Source organism: Orbicella faveolata, unplaced genomic scaffold (assembly GCF_042242905.1).
Source record: "Orbicella faveolata isolate gen_17 unplaced genomic scaffold, um_ofav_v1 contig_35, whole genome shotgun sequence".
NCBI lineage: Eukaryota > Metazoa > Cnidaria > Anthozoa > Scleractinia > Merulinidae > Orbicella > Orbicella faveolata.
In genome coordinates, this window is record NW_028301564.1 from 18,144,293 (window position 1) to 18,159,093 (window position 14,801).

Here is a 14,801-nt window from a genome sequence, read left to right on the forward strand (position 1 = left end):
AGGAAAGATTGCTTATTGATTGAGGACATCAACATAATCTAAAATTCGGAAAACTGTTGCAGCTTTTCTCTAAATTAATCGCACAAAAATGTCGCTTTGAAACACAATTAACCTCCCCGCATATATTCGGCGCACGGCACAACGCAAATTACACCTCTAATTTCCGTAATGAAGCCCTACACACATCTAAAAAACGGTTACTGCTACTTTCTTCACGGAAGAACAATCCTTATTAAAAACAGTCAGCATGTAACATACCTGAAAATGCGCGAACTAAAATCTCCAGGTCAAGTAGTTTCTGTTGCGCGGCACACGAAAGGTAATAATCCTATTACTGCTCTAAGCGTTGTTATTGGCGAACCTGATGTACGTTCGTCCATCATATTACCATTAATTCTTCACTCTGGCGTTGGAGCCAAGGTGTACAAAACTTTGTCGCTTTAACAGACAAGTATTTCACATCTCGGAATTTTCCACCGTTTGTGTTGATTTCACCTTTTTGCTTCCGTCACAATGAGTTCACTGGGGTGAACGCAGTGATACTGGCAAAACGTTTAACATGTGCTCGACATTTTGTTTACGTTTTTCCTAGATTATGTTTACTATACAAATTATGAACGCCACTGTAATTGACTCGGTGCTAACATCATGTGAATTCATTTGTTTACGCATTTATTTATTTGGCTAATGTCAATAGTTTTACTGTGCTTCTCTCTGTGGAGGGTCCAAATTGAAATTGAGGTTCCTGAAGCATCTCTGCGCTGACCTAACTTACTTATCAGCTCAATTAAACCTTTAACAGAATCTTTCATGTATTCCTGAAGAGAAGCTGTAAAAATTTGTTACGCCCTGTCTGTATTTGGCCTTGTAAGTTTCGGTGTTTTAAAGCTGCCGATCGTTTCAGAAGGTATTCAACCATGTTCCTAAAGGCTACCAAAGAATTCCCATTAATGAAACACGGAATGGTGCAGATAGATGGCTGGCTTCTGTCTTCAGTTCGCTCTTCTTCTCAACTTTCTTTTCGAGGAACGTAAGCGGAATACTTAGTTTTAATTAGACTTCACCTGCAGCTTTTCAAGTTTAGGAATTTTGCTTTCCTGAGGTTTCTGCCTTAAACTTTCTTTTCAGTGAAGTCCAAAACGTGTGTAAATACGAAGTTACTCTATGACAGAGTCGGGCCTGTGTTATTGTTGTTGTCAACGGTTGTAAGTTACAAGGGATGAAGTTATTATAAAATTATGAAGGGTGAAAAGGCGAAAAGCCATTTCTCTGTTAAAACACCATAGAAAAGATATCGCTTATTTACTTAATCACTTTTTGTGCGATATGAGATTAGAGAGGAACTAAAAACCATACAGGGTACCAGTGTTGTGTTGGCCTTTTTCGTGGAGACTGTTTATTTTCACAAAAAGATAATCGTTTTTTCTCCGTTTCTCGTCGCTAATTTTATTTCAATCAGTTTCAAATTGCCTTCCACAGATTATAAAATAAGTAGCAAAATACTGTATTTTGTCGATTAAACACCTGGTTTGCAAAGTAACTAAAATAGTAATGACGAGTAGGAGTAACCATGCCAATAAGTTGACAAACCCAGTCTCCTTTCACCTTTTTCTTAAGACCACTGATATCGCGATCGCATCCCTCATCTCCCGTCTGTTTATTTTTGCGTTATAAACAAGGTTATCATTGTTGTTCAAGTCATTCACATTTAAGGCCAGCTGTTACTCCTTAAAAAGTTTAATGAACCTGTGAATATCGAAAACTAAATCGTCTTTCCAAAAAGAGATGTGTTTTCCTCTTCCATTGCCAGTGCACGAGAAAGCGCTGATAAGTGTGGTGACGGGATAAAAATAATCGAGGGTGGTTGCAGAATACTGAATTCAGAACATCAACATGTAAGCTTGTTGGTTTCTAAAATCATTGATTTCGCCGACTCATCTGGAAGCATTCATTTCGGAGGCAGCTTGAAACTTCGTTATCTCTTAGTCTTGCGGCACTACATCGTGACTGCTATATATAGACCTCCCAATGCCCTAACCACTTTTATGTGCCGAATTTTATGATCCTCCGTCATGAAATTAATTGAGCGAATGGCCTTTGTTCAGTCTCTTGATCGAAAGACTTTTTTTGGACATACTGAACTAGTATTACAAGCCAAACAGACTGTTAAAGAAGGCTTTACGTCAAGCTCGAGAACCTGTGGACCCGCAAAGGTCACGTGCATGCTAGAACGTGCGACACCAATGGACTCCTGAGTTTACATCAGTACAAATTCAACAAACCGATTACCACTTGTCACAAGACAGTTATTATGATTTTGCAAATTATGTTAACTGTAATGCAAAACTGTTCTCTTTCTAAGAAAGGCTCCAGTACAAGTTTGGTTAATATTCAACGGAACCGTACGAGTCACTGACGGAAACTGAAAAGGAAATTAAATGACGTGAAAACTTCAACAAAACGGTAATGGCGGTCTAAAAGTTATGCCCATTGTGGAAAATTACAATCAGCATTAAGCTGGAGTTCGGTACGGCTCTGATAGCTCATCCCATATTCGTGTCATGTGTGTGGGAGATCCGCATGGACCCTTCCCGCCATATTTCGGTGTGCTCTTTCCGCGTCAGGTACCAATTGTTGTCACAGAGATGCAGAAGCCCGTTTACACGACTCGAAAACTATGACTAAGGGAAAAAAAACAAAAAACAAAAACAAAAAACCCGCATCGCAGTTTCATTGAGGTAGTGTACTACACAACCATATAGTAACCATGAAGATTAAGGGTCTATCAAAACAAAACTGCGTTTGAGTAAACGCAGTCCTAAATTTCACGAATCAAAACCTTGATACTCGCGCATAAGCAGATCATGACATCTGTTGTCCACGGTGTTACGCCCCTGTTATCCAGTGGGATTCTGTCTCCAGTAGAGGAATATACCAATAATTTCAGTGAATTGGGCAGCATGACAGATCGAAAAATCGTATGCTGGCTAAAAATTCAGTTCGGCACTACGGGTTTGCCTCGGGGGGTTTGTCTACGACTTTAAGACCAAATAAATATGTGAATTATGGTTTTTGTTTTAGATTTTTTTAACAAATTCATAAGGACTTCTTTCTAATTTTTTTTTTCTAATAGAAGGTTCGAAAGTGCTAATTTCAGAGCAACAAAATGACGCCAACAATAAAAAGCAAGTCGCTCATAACACCTGCTTTTTTGTGTTAACTTTAGAGGAGTCACTTACTCGAATGTTTCTCTTATTGCAACAGAACAGTCCCTAAAATCAAGAGGTAGCATTTTACAAGAAACATGAATTGACTGAATAGAATCAATGTATCATCCATATCAAAGTAAAAAAGGAAACTATATTCGTTGTTATGGTTGCAATGCAGTAAGACCGTTCCTTCTATCAATTCAAATAATACTCTTGAATAGGCGGGGAAAAAGAGATTAAAACCCCGAATGATGTGTGTTTTAATTAGACTGCAAACATAAAATTTAACTTTCAGGATATGACAGTTCCTATAGTTTTTAAGCATATGGAATATATTAAATTTTGGCGCTTTGGCGGGACCGCTAAAGTGAGTATTCGTGATACGTAGAGAAAGAAAAGTGATGTTAAGCCCGGAAGCAGCAGGGATTAACGTTTTCTTAGCTTGTGTAATCTTTCCAAGGCTTGCTTTAATTTATCAGCCAATATCCAACTTGCAAGCGTGCTTAATTCCGCTAATAAAGTTAATCTAAAGTAAACAATAATAACCGTTCTTAAGTGGGTGGAATATGTAAAAATTATTCTCATCAAGGTTGTCCCTTATCATCCCTTAGCTAAGTTATTAAATGAAACATACTGAGCTTTTATTATCATCATTAACGTTGTAACCATTTGTTCAAAAATAACAAAGCGATTCTACGGTGAAACGTTTTATAGCTAGAATCCGGATCATGAGTTTTTTCTTTCCAGACAACAAGTTAACCGGCGAAGAAGCCAAGCAGCAGGCGAACTTTATAAAACCAATAATTTTCTTAAGTAAACAGACTCCGCATAGCCGGTGCGTGTTACGTCTCCGTCGAGTTATTCGCTTATTTTTAAGTGGCGCGTTGGGTAAGTGACAACTAGAGACAATTTCCCGTCGCGTGGATGCAGCCCTTATAAAAACCTTTTACTCACGGAAGACATGAATAATCCGCAAATAAAGCTTAAGTGATGGAAATCAAGATTTTTCCAGTACTTGTGTTTGCCTTAATTCTTCTATGGACTTCACAGGAGCTTCATGGATATACCGCGCAATGGGTTCATCACGGTAACCGCGGCTCAGGAAGAAAGAAGAATGAAATTTTACAAAAGGTGAGCTTGCAGAGGTATGTTTAGGGACCTTTATTTTTGAGTTGATGCCGCCCGTTCAAGATAGTGCGGTGGGGTAAACCAACAACAGACATAACCCGCTACTTTCTTAGGCTTAGGATCAACTTCAAAATCAACACTTTTTTAGTGAATAAAGTGCCTCAGAAGAGCTCTTTGTTATTTTAGTCGGTGATAGCTCCATTAGAAAAGTTCCGCTTTTTTCTTAAAATATTTAAATCAACCCCAAAATGGAAATGCTGTCAAAATTGTTAGAATGCTATATATAATCATCTTGTCTTTCTAGGTTCAAGAGTTAATTCTATCAGATTCTTTCTTTAACACTGAAAGCATCTTCTTTTCCGCGGCTGTGGAAATGGAGCAAATTTTCCGGAAAATCCGCGAACTGTTTTCGAAATGCAAACCATTTCCCTGAAAATACTGGCAGCAAAATCAAATAAAACAGAAATTCCATGTTGGAAATTATGGAGAAACACTGGTAAAGCTCGAGGGGTTGTCCTCTTTTCAGGAAACTCTGGAATATGCTGTTCTGTTTCGCACAGAAACCCAAACCGAAAGTTTTGGCCATATAAATTCACAAGAGCAAAACATTTTATCGTCTCATTATCACTTGACATTGTCAACATTTTGTAAAGTGCATGTGCAGGCGCTGAGGAGTGTTTTTTTTTCCAGTTTGGTGTCTAGAATACAGGTGGTAAATATGGTAACATCATCGTCTAGCCGAGTTTAGGGGAATAGATATTTAACTACTTGACGAGTGAGGTTCACTGATTTCCTTTTGCCACTAAAACAAACGCTTAAGAATCAGGGAACGGGATGGAGGGTGGGAAATCGATATGAATCGTCGTACTGAAGCTTCGGATGGACTAAGTAAAATAGGGACTCAGGTTATACATTGAAAACGACGAAGGCCGTCATCATTGGCTAATGTGAAGAAAGCTTTCCAGTTCCAGACGAATTTGCATTCCAAATGACCGTGAATCACGGAAACTTAAATGTTTTGTGACGTCAAATGAATTATTTTGTGACGTTGCTTTGATTAATTTAATTTTATTTTAAAGAGTGCTCTTGACCGCTTGTTAAATTCCAGTTCAAGACCGTTCCATTGATCGTTGTTAGGACAAACATCTACGATACGAGCTGTAACACAATTATTTTTTGGAGGTCATGATTATGGTGTAGGCAAAATTTAAACAAATAAGAACGTTTTTGAGATAGGAATATACGCAGCTGGATAAAAGCTGGTTCATTTGGAAGTGGAGAATTAGAAAATTGAAAGATACTTTTGATAATTGTGCGCTTCTATGAGAGTAGATGAATTGATTCAAAAGTCGAACTTTACATGTGCCGAATCTAATTATTAGATTCGGCACATATAAAGTTCGACGTTTGAACCGGGCCTCAAAGTGGAGAATTAGCAAATTGAAAAGATACCTTTTGATAATAGTGCGCTTCTAGGAGAGTAGACGAATTTAAAGTTTATCACATTGCTCGTAGAAGTTTTTCTTGACGCGTACCTTTGATAATTTGATTGAACAGCAAACAACCAAGCAGGAGGGGTTCTGGAAAGTAAATCTGACAAGTTTTCCAAGCCTTGCTAACAATCAGGTCTCACTAGTCGACAATTTCACAAATAAGGAAAAATTTTGACTTGTTCACCGACTAAGAAATTTTTGCTCGCCGTATGAAATTTTATTTTGAAATTGACCGCTTTGTCTCTTTATCCCTGGCTTCTCCAGGCCACATTAACGCCTGGTTAACACGCAATATTTTTTTTCTCCAAGGAGAGTAGAGGAACCGGATTACCATTGAGTAGAAGGAAACTGTGCATGACTGCAAAAATGCTTGGTTGTAACGAAGAGTACAGACAAGAAGAGCAGATAACACAGGAGTGACGGATATGACAAGTTTCCGCATGCAGTCAACCTGAACTTGCAGAATAATGGAATTGCTAACGGCTTCCACAGGAATTTACTGAATTTGGGAAATGTAAAGAACCATTTAAGACATTGATAAATGAAAATAAAGCTACGTCTTCTTGAAAATGTCTTGTGGCACTTAATTTGTTAGCTTAATCCCTGAAATAACTATGAGCAGAGAATAATGTAGTGATGGGAAAAAGTAATTGAAGAAAATCCTCCGTGTCGAATGAACCTACAAAGATAACAATGGTCGTTAGATTTTGAGGGACGACGAATAATTCCTCCTCAGTGAAATGGTAGAAGGTAAATGTGAGGCGAACGAAAAATTCCTTTTACTTGACACAAGAAGCAATCTTGGACTATATACAGACTCTGTTTTCGTTTTCCTGATACATTAGGTTTGTTGCCACCTTGACTAATAAAAGTATCCAATAAGGGAAATGAAAGTCTTCTGTAGAAGCCTTACAGAATGACTGCAATTGCACCTGTCATGTGCTTACCTGATATTTTTCCACGCATTACTCGCCTGACAGAAACCAGTTCTTTTAGACGAAATTTTTATAACATTTGTCTTACGGGTTATTAAAGTTCGTTTCGGGCAAATTAATAGAATTTCCGTTTGATCTTCCAATTTTTGTTTTTAATTTCGCCATCCCTTTTAGAAACTAGAATGTTTGAGATTTCTAGCTTCGGTCCTCATATAACAAACAGCAATCGAACTATTAAGCCATCGCTTGTGTTCTAGTAATGTTCCAATCGAAAGACAGCAAAAGTTTTTTCACACCTTTGATCTTTTGTTATTTATTCGTATTGGTCTATGCACGGCTCGGCCAATTCAATGTTTTCAACTTTCTCAAAAGTTGAAAAAAAAAAAAAAAAAAAAAAAAAAAAAAAAATGAAATAAGCAAATATTACTTAACTAAAATGTTTGTATTTGTTTTCGACTACCCAAGAAAAGAGTTAAATTAGCAAAGGAGCAGTAAAAATGCATCATTTTTTTTCCTTTTTTCTATCTTAATAGTGAAGATTTGTTCCACTGCCAAAATATTTTACAAGTATCAGTTTATTTTTTCCCGATGGTCAATAACCCTTTCCCAATATATTCTCTGAACCTCACAATAAATCGCAGAATTACAACTTGATCCTAGTTTAAGCTTAGAGTTTGACAAACGCACCACCTTTGTTTTAAAGGAAGTGGAAGGAACAGCTGTTAGGAAACTTGTTTCAGGTGACTCTATCTCCAGCATAACACCCTTAATCTGCCACCCTCGTGGTTTCCATGGTAATTTTATTTAGTCGGAAAAATTCATTACTCACTTAGTGTGCAGCTGTCGATAACCACAGCTAGCTTTTCACAAGTAAAACAAACAGATAATCGAAAGGGTGGCATTAATGTTCCAAATTGTCAGTAAAAGCTAGGTAGATTGACTGTAAAAGGTGAGACACAGAACAGGAATGAGAAAAGGCTGTATGCAAATTACTTTTAAATTCCGTGCCTCGATATGCGTTCTGATAGTAATTTAACCGGTTCGAAAGCAATTCTCTTTTGTATTGACAGAATAAAATAATATTTTGAGAGCTGCTGCAAATAAGAGAAGATACTAAATTTGCGTTAATATTCGACATTTAAATGCTATGAATCCTAACAGAAAAAGGTGGTTATTTCTTCGCGAAAACTGAAAACATAAATTACGGTTTGGAAGAAAACAAAGTCAACGCTATAAGCCAAATTTCCATCTCGCGATCGAGAAAAACTTCAGCTTATAACTGCAAACTGCTAAAATCCCTCTTTTATATCTTCGTCGAACAGATATTATTTGTCACATTAATTCCGATTTAAAGATACTAATCCGATCCAGAAGAAGTAAAAAGTACTAATTGTGTCTCTACCTGTTGGTAAATATCTTAAATCAACGCTAAAAAGAGATTTATTAAGGTTGGTAAAAATTCTTACCTTTTTAGTTAAAGAAAACAGAAATTATCCGCAAGGGCTGAGCTAGAAACGGCATTGGTTGATGTCATGTTTTCCTTTATATGCCCTCGTTTAAGTGAAAAAAGCGGCTTTTTGTCCACCGCCAACAGAACAAATTGGACAGAAAGCAAAACCCATTACGAATTGATTATACCGTGCCGCCTACGTTGCCATGGGACACTTCACTATAAGTGAACGATGACAAAGTCACACTGACGAAGCGTGGCTAGCGGCAAAAGTTGAATCTCAGAGACAATATTCTCACAAACATAAAACTTGTACCAATAGGAGTGAATGTTTTTTTCTAAACCGTGCATCATGACTATTTTTTAAAACATGAAAAAGCATTTACACCTTGAAAAAGATTAATGATAATAATAATTAGCACTTATATGGCGAAAATTTAATTTTCGTTTTCAAATGCGCCATACAATAAGCTAAAATTAATGAAAAAAAAAATACCATCTTGAGTAGAAATGTTCCCTGGTTAAGGATTTTAAAATGTAAGCTATCGGCTGCCAGTCTAAAGTCACTAAAAACTAAAATATAAAAGCGCGAGATTCAAAATATATGCTCAAAGAAAGTAGGAAAAAAAAATTGAAAAGGTAAAATAAGGAACAAAATAATGTGCTAATTTTTTTAAAAAATAGAGTATTGTTTTTGCAACGGCTTGGCCGTATTGTCTGCCTCGTTAGAGTTCGCAGTGTGCCACGATTCTAAAGTTCTTCGAACTCAAAATTTTCCTTATCACACTGACATTATCAAAATCAATAGAATGGTTGTTGGACCATGCGTGGGCGCTGAAATATTGGAACCTTATTGCATGGTTTTACATTTCGAATGTAATATTTTTTCCTCAGGCTTAGAAAACAAAAAAACCTTCCAGTTTCGTTAGTGTAGCTTCAAGGACAGTCAGAACGAAGCAATCTGTACACTACATTAGTCTGAAGATCAAGGGGTGGCCTAACCTTTGGAGAAGGGAATTCTTGTAGCAGGGTCTTGTGAGGCTTAGTGACAACACTGATTCCGTTCTTTCTAAGACGACATGTGAATGGTTCCGCTGCGGTTATGCCAGAAATGTCGGACTAACTTTACTGCATTTGCAGCGTTTGAGCACTCCAAGACATTTCTCAGTATTTTCCAGTCATTTATTTTGAATGCTACTGCAAATACCTATTTTGAACAGAGGACACAAGTGTCCATTTCGTGGATAATATTGCATATTATTTGCTTTTGACAAATGCAGCAATTTATGTTTACTCAGTGAAATCATTCGATTTGACCCCCAAAAATAAATTTTAAGAAATATCTGCGAAATGAATAATCACTACATGGTGTATTTACTATTATTAAATAAACACCAGGGAAATACCAGGTAAGCTTTCGCGTAATAACATGATATCTTCACACGTGAAAACATCGTCGTTGCTATGGTTACATAAATCGCGCCTTTCGCAGCGAATGGGAAATAAATAAAGCATTGCATGGCCGCTTGGAGACAGGGTATTTCCCTTCCACTCTCATGCCGAGGAATGTTTCACTCGTTAGATGCTGTCACTCGTGAAATATCTTTCAACACGCGCGGTCATGTAATATCCTCTATTTATCTTTTTGCTTTCACTACTCTATCTCTTCTCGGTATTAAATGATGTGCGGGAGCACACCATTAGGACTAAAAGTTACAATTGTGTATTTATGTATAAAACGTGTTGACAGAGAGATAGACCTTGTTATCGAGCCTCAATCCTGAACGAATGATCATGATGAATGATCGAATGATCATGGTAAATTAGTGAATTTTAATCCTCAAAATTGGACAAGCGCGGTACATTAGAGCACAAAACAGTTTTAATTGATTATTTACGCTCGTCATTTCTAATACCGCGCCTTCACGTTTCAAGGTAATTACTACTGATCGACCTTGAATTAACAACAGCGTTAAATTTCTTTATGTAAATTGTTTCTTTGTTTCATATATCCCGTTTCCTTTGTAATGTGAACTTAAATGAACTAAGAAATAATATCTGACATCAGTCGCATCAGCGACATTTTTTTATGATTTTGAATGAACGATTGTTAACTAAGAACTGTAATTTTATAGTTTACAACAAGCCAACGTTTCCTTGGGATAAATTATAGAGGGAAGAAAAAATTGAAGATGTAATTCATCGCCTACACACTTTTTTCACTTTTTTAAGGTGTACATGGCGTTTTCCGTTTTTAGTTTTCAATGCGTGGGAAGCTTTTCAGAACGATGAATACTTCAGGGAGTAGCCACTGTTGTTTTTTCTATGATTTAATTCTACGTGTAGGAATTAGAACCAAGATTTTTTGGGCTTGGGCCCGGTCCACACTACGCCGGAGAAATTTGAAAACGCAGCTTTGTTTCTACGGTTAGGCCTTCCGTCTACACTAATCCGTCACGAAAACGGAGTTTTTTGAAATCGCTCTTCAAACCGGAGGAATTTGAAAACGTCGGCTTTGCGTTTTAGTGTAAACGAAAAAAGAAAAAAAAATTGAAAACGATGGCGTCACGATAATTACGTGATTTCCCTGCCCGAGTTTTTCTCAGACGCAAATCCAAAATGACCGGCGATTGTTGCGTTTTGAAATCTCTCTGGCGGACTGTGGACGGGGCCTTAAAGCAAAAACTAAAGAAACACCCCGACAACATCTTCTTGTACTTTTTATTAAACTCAAACTTTACTGAAGTACAAGTTTCTTTATCTCGGCATCATTCATAACTTTTTCTGTATGTTAATATGTGTCCATTTCAACAACCAAGACGTTTGGCCGCATCACATAGCTCTCTCTTCATGGCAAAATTATCCATCTCTTCCTTCAGAAAAAAAAAATGAAGAGAGAATGCTTAAGAATAGGCGTTAATACTGTCAGGGCATTCACGCATCCACAATTTCGACGCACACTCAGGCATATCGAGGAGGTTTATCAATCATTACATCGCGATCGACCCCACGCTCTTCTAGTCTCCTCCGCAGCCGTTTTTTGGGATGTCACGCAACGCTCCCCCCATAAAACGGCTGCGGAGGAGACTAACGCTCTTCATGTGGTTTTGGTTGTGATCATACTCACCCTTATGGTTTTCTGCTGCAGAGTTCTTTTTCCGGGCACCGCCATCCCCGCTCCATATCCAAAAGCATCACAAACGGGTGAAAACAACACCAGAAGGACAAATACACAAATCAAACACCCAAAGACTCTTGTTGCCATTTTCTTGAAGGCAATTCGTTTTTCGAACAACAATGATTTGGCGTTGTTACAAGATGATTTTAGGATACTAGAGGTTTGGGTTTAAATATGCAACTAAGAACTAATTATTTCTCAAGAAATAATCAAGATTGGCATTCTGTGCAAGTAAAGACATGAAACAGTGCGGTGCGGTGCGGAAAAAAGAAATAAATAAAAATTATATAATTCATCGCAGTGACTTATGTCGCACATATGTTCAAGATTACTATTCATTCTGGGCAAAGTTGTAAAAAAAAACTGCCAGAAAGAGTACCGAAAATTTAAAGGAAATGTAAGGTAAAGTAATACAAAATTATTGTCACCTGTTAGTCAGCCTCGAGCTATGAACAATCGCTTTTACTGATCCCCAACTTGAGTCACCGAATAAGTATTAAAAAAGCCCAGCTGGGTTTCCTAAAGCTCTCTTTGTGAGAAGAGTGAACGTTTCTTTTTTATCGTCTAATTTATTTACTTTTCTCAGGCCATGTACATTTCTAGTTATATTTATTAACATTTTTCATTATCAAGCATTGCACGTTGTTAGTTTCACGGCTCTTTCCTTTATGATGTAAATGCGACGAGTGGGATCTCGCAATTGTTATTATTAATTAATTCACTGTAATTACTCACGAACTTCTCCCATCTGGTCTCGTAGTCCAGTCACTATAGAGCAACCTACGTCCGTAGATCTTTGCTTTGAACACTGAGGTCGAAGAATGGTTTCTTAATCTCGTGTGGTCTCCCCTACTTCCTTTATAGAAGGGAACGCAATGTATGGAGGGGGCCTTAATTTTTTTTTTTGATGGTATAATTTTCATTATCTATGATAATTAATTTATTCGAACAAATTTTCAGTGAAAGTTCACCAATAGTTTAAAATGCCACCATTATCAGTCTCGTATTGTAAGCAAATAAAGACGAGAGAGATATATAAAAGATTTATAAAGAAAATTAAAAGACAGTACAACGATTGAATGAATACATAGTGTAGCATATTTACTAGTTCTTAAACGCGGAACTTAGCACTAAAGTAGCCGAAGGAAAGTTATCGTAGCCGTGTCAAAGGTCTAAACAACAAATTGACGACATCATACTCAAACGTTTCTTTCCAGTGAAGACGAAAAAATAACTAGAAGCAAAATTTACCTTCGGCTACCGTACAGTAATAAAACTTATTTTGAGGGTACAAGCGGACCTCGTTGGAACTGTACTTCGGTAATGCTGTGCCCTGTTTTATTTTTTATTTTTTTTTTAAGATAACTTCCTTTAGATCCACTTAGACAATTTTATCGTTACGGAATAATAAACTTTGGATCTCTAATTTTTCCTGAAGCACCTCAAGAAAAAACCAAAATGGTTAATCCTGCCAAATTCCTCATTTCTTATTTCAATGAGAAAACTGTCTGTTTATATCATGACAACTTATTTAAAAAAAAAAAACATTCTACTGCGTAACTTGCTTAGAGACATGTTCGTATCGAGAGTGTGAAAATATTGCAGCAAATGGGACCAGGAGCCATAATCGGGGACGGAGACCGTAAGTCTTGGGGTCCGCGTGCACCTATGATATGCGACAATTTTTCTATTTTTAGAACAAGTTGCGCCATCCTGACGTCATATATCCGCGCGGATCCACGCACATGTCGGGGGCTCTCGCGTGGATGTTGTCATGCTGCGCGATCAAATGGTGAGAGTTGCAAGATTCTCTTGCAGATTTTTCACAGCGGTGGCAGGGAATAAGGCATGCGCATGGAATAAGAATCAGGGCTCTTATATGTAGTTTTATGCTCTGAACTAATGGAAAAGGTGAGTTTTTCAGGGTCGAAAACATGACTTCGATTTCGCGCTGTGAATGAATAATATCTGCTCGCGCTAGTTGTACGCGTAAGCTTTTGCGTTTGTTCGTAAAGAAAAGTTATGTAAGAAAACTTTTTACTCTGGTATCGAGCTAATTTGTGAGTTTCCCAAACAATGCTTAATCACAACCGAACCCTGTTTTGATAGTTTCTCATTGTTTCTGTTTGTTTGGCGAGTTTGCAAAAAATTTGGAAAGAAAGTCTGACGCGTACAAGTAGCTCATTTGCACAGTGCAGCGCGTGCATTTGCAAATCCGAGTCGGTGTTTTCACCTACAAATCTTGACAGAGGTTTCTTTCGTTGTCTTTTGTGCCGAGATGCTGCAACAATTTTTGCGAAAATAAAATAGACAGGGAGTTTTGATAAATCAACCAACAAAACCGAAATCGAGTTGATTAAGAAAGCGCCATCGTAATTTTGCTGATTATTTCCGCTGTATTCGCATATTTACAGCTAAGCTTTTAATATGTTCTCAAACATTTACCAACCTTAAACATATTTAAAAACTAGAGATATTATATGAGTTCGATGTACGTTTTCACACGAAAGTGCGGGAGTCCAATTTGTCATGTTTTACTGACTGTACAAAACACGCATCGTTGGGCGCTCTTATTCATCGACAACAGACAATTTATTGGATTTTTACCCAAACAAAACTGAGCAGCATCTACAGACATAAACTTTATTGTCACCTATTGGGCCTTGATAAAACATCAAGCGTTGCTTACAATTCAGGCGAAACTCAAACTTGCAATTATTTTTGTTTTTACTTTTCGGTCGAGATAGACTCTTGCGAAATCCTCGCAAGCGTGTGGCGAGAGGAAGGAAACTTTGAAGTCCTGAAACGCTGCTATATCTAAATATATCTAACCAGTTTTTTGCTGTGTTATGGAAAAGCTGTTAATCTTCAACATATGTGAAACTTAGAGTGGAGTAATGTGGAGATCTTGTAAAAGAATACGAGCTGCTGATACTCCTGGATTCAAACCATTTACTATGTTGGTCAGTGATATCATAAAGCGGCACATAACTAAATTCGACACTGTCTTACTTCACTCAAACTGGAGCAGCTTACGACGAAAACACTAAAGTAAAATTCTAACAGTCTTGAACGTATTGAGTTGTGGGCCAAAAGCATCAAACATTTCAGGAATTTCGGACGCCATTTCCTCGCGCTACATCCGCAAAAATCCTCGCACCATGTACGCGCGTGTGCAGCACGGGATGGCGCAATTTGGTCTAAAAATAGAAAAATTGTCCCATATCATAGGGACAGCCCCAATACTCGAAATGGCGCGCGCTTACGATCTCCGTCCCCGATTATGGCTCCTGATGGGGTTTAATTAAGTATTAGGACAGTCGGAACTGACTATGGTAAATGGGGTAATCTCAATGGGGGAAGCCTTTTGTGGACGTGACAAAACTAAGGAAACTCTCCAACGCCACC

At 37.6% G+C, this 14,801-nt stretch overlaps 2 long non-coding RNA genes across 3 annotated transcripts; one reads left to right on the forward strand and one right to left on the reverse strand.

Moving 5' to 3' along the window:
* The first annotated feature begins 3,928 nt into the window (after nucleotides 1-3,928).
* LOC110055578 (uncharacterized) lies at nucleotides 3,929-6,400 on the forward strand. 2 transcript variants are annotated; one of them, XR_016202014.1, is made up of 2 exons: nucleotides 3,929-4,354; nucleotides 6,140-6,400. It is a non-coding gene; the product is annotated as an uncharacterized LOC110055578 (long non-coding RNA). The 2 variants fall into 2 exon arrangements; XR_002297376.2 differs by having other exon boundaries at nucleotides 3,958-4,340.
* A 4,522-nt stretch (nucleotides 6,401-10,922) lies between these two features.
* Nucleotides 10,923-11,775, reverse strand: LOC110055576 (uncharacterized). The gene is made up of 2 exons (XR_002297374.2): nucleotides 11,343-11,775; nucleotides 10,923-11,088 (listed from the first exon to the last, which is right to left on the reverse strand). It is a non-coding gene; the product is annotated as an uncharacterized LOC110055576 (long non-coding RNA).
* Between the last annotated feature and the right edge of the window lie 3,026 nt (nucleotides 11,776-14,801).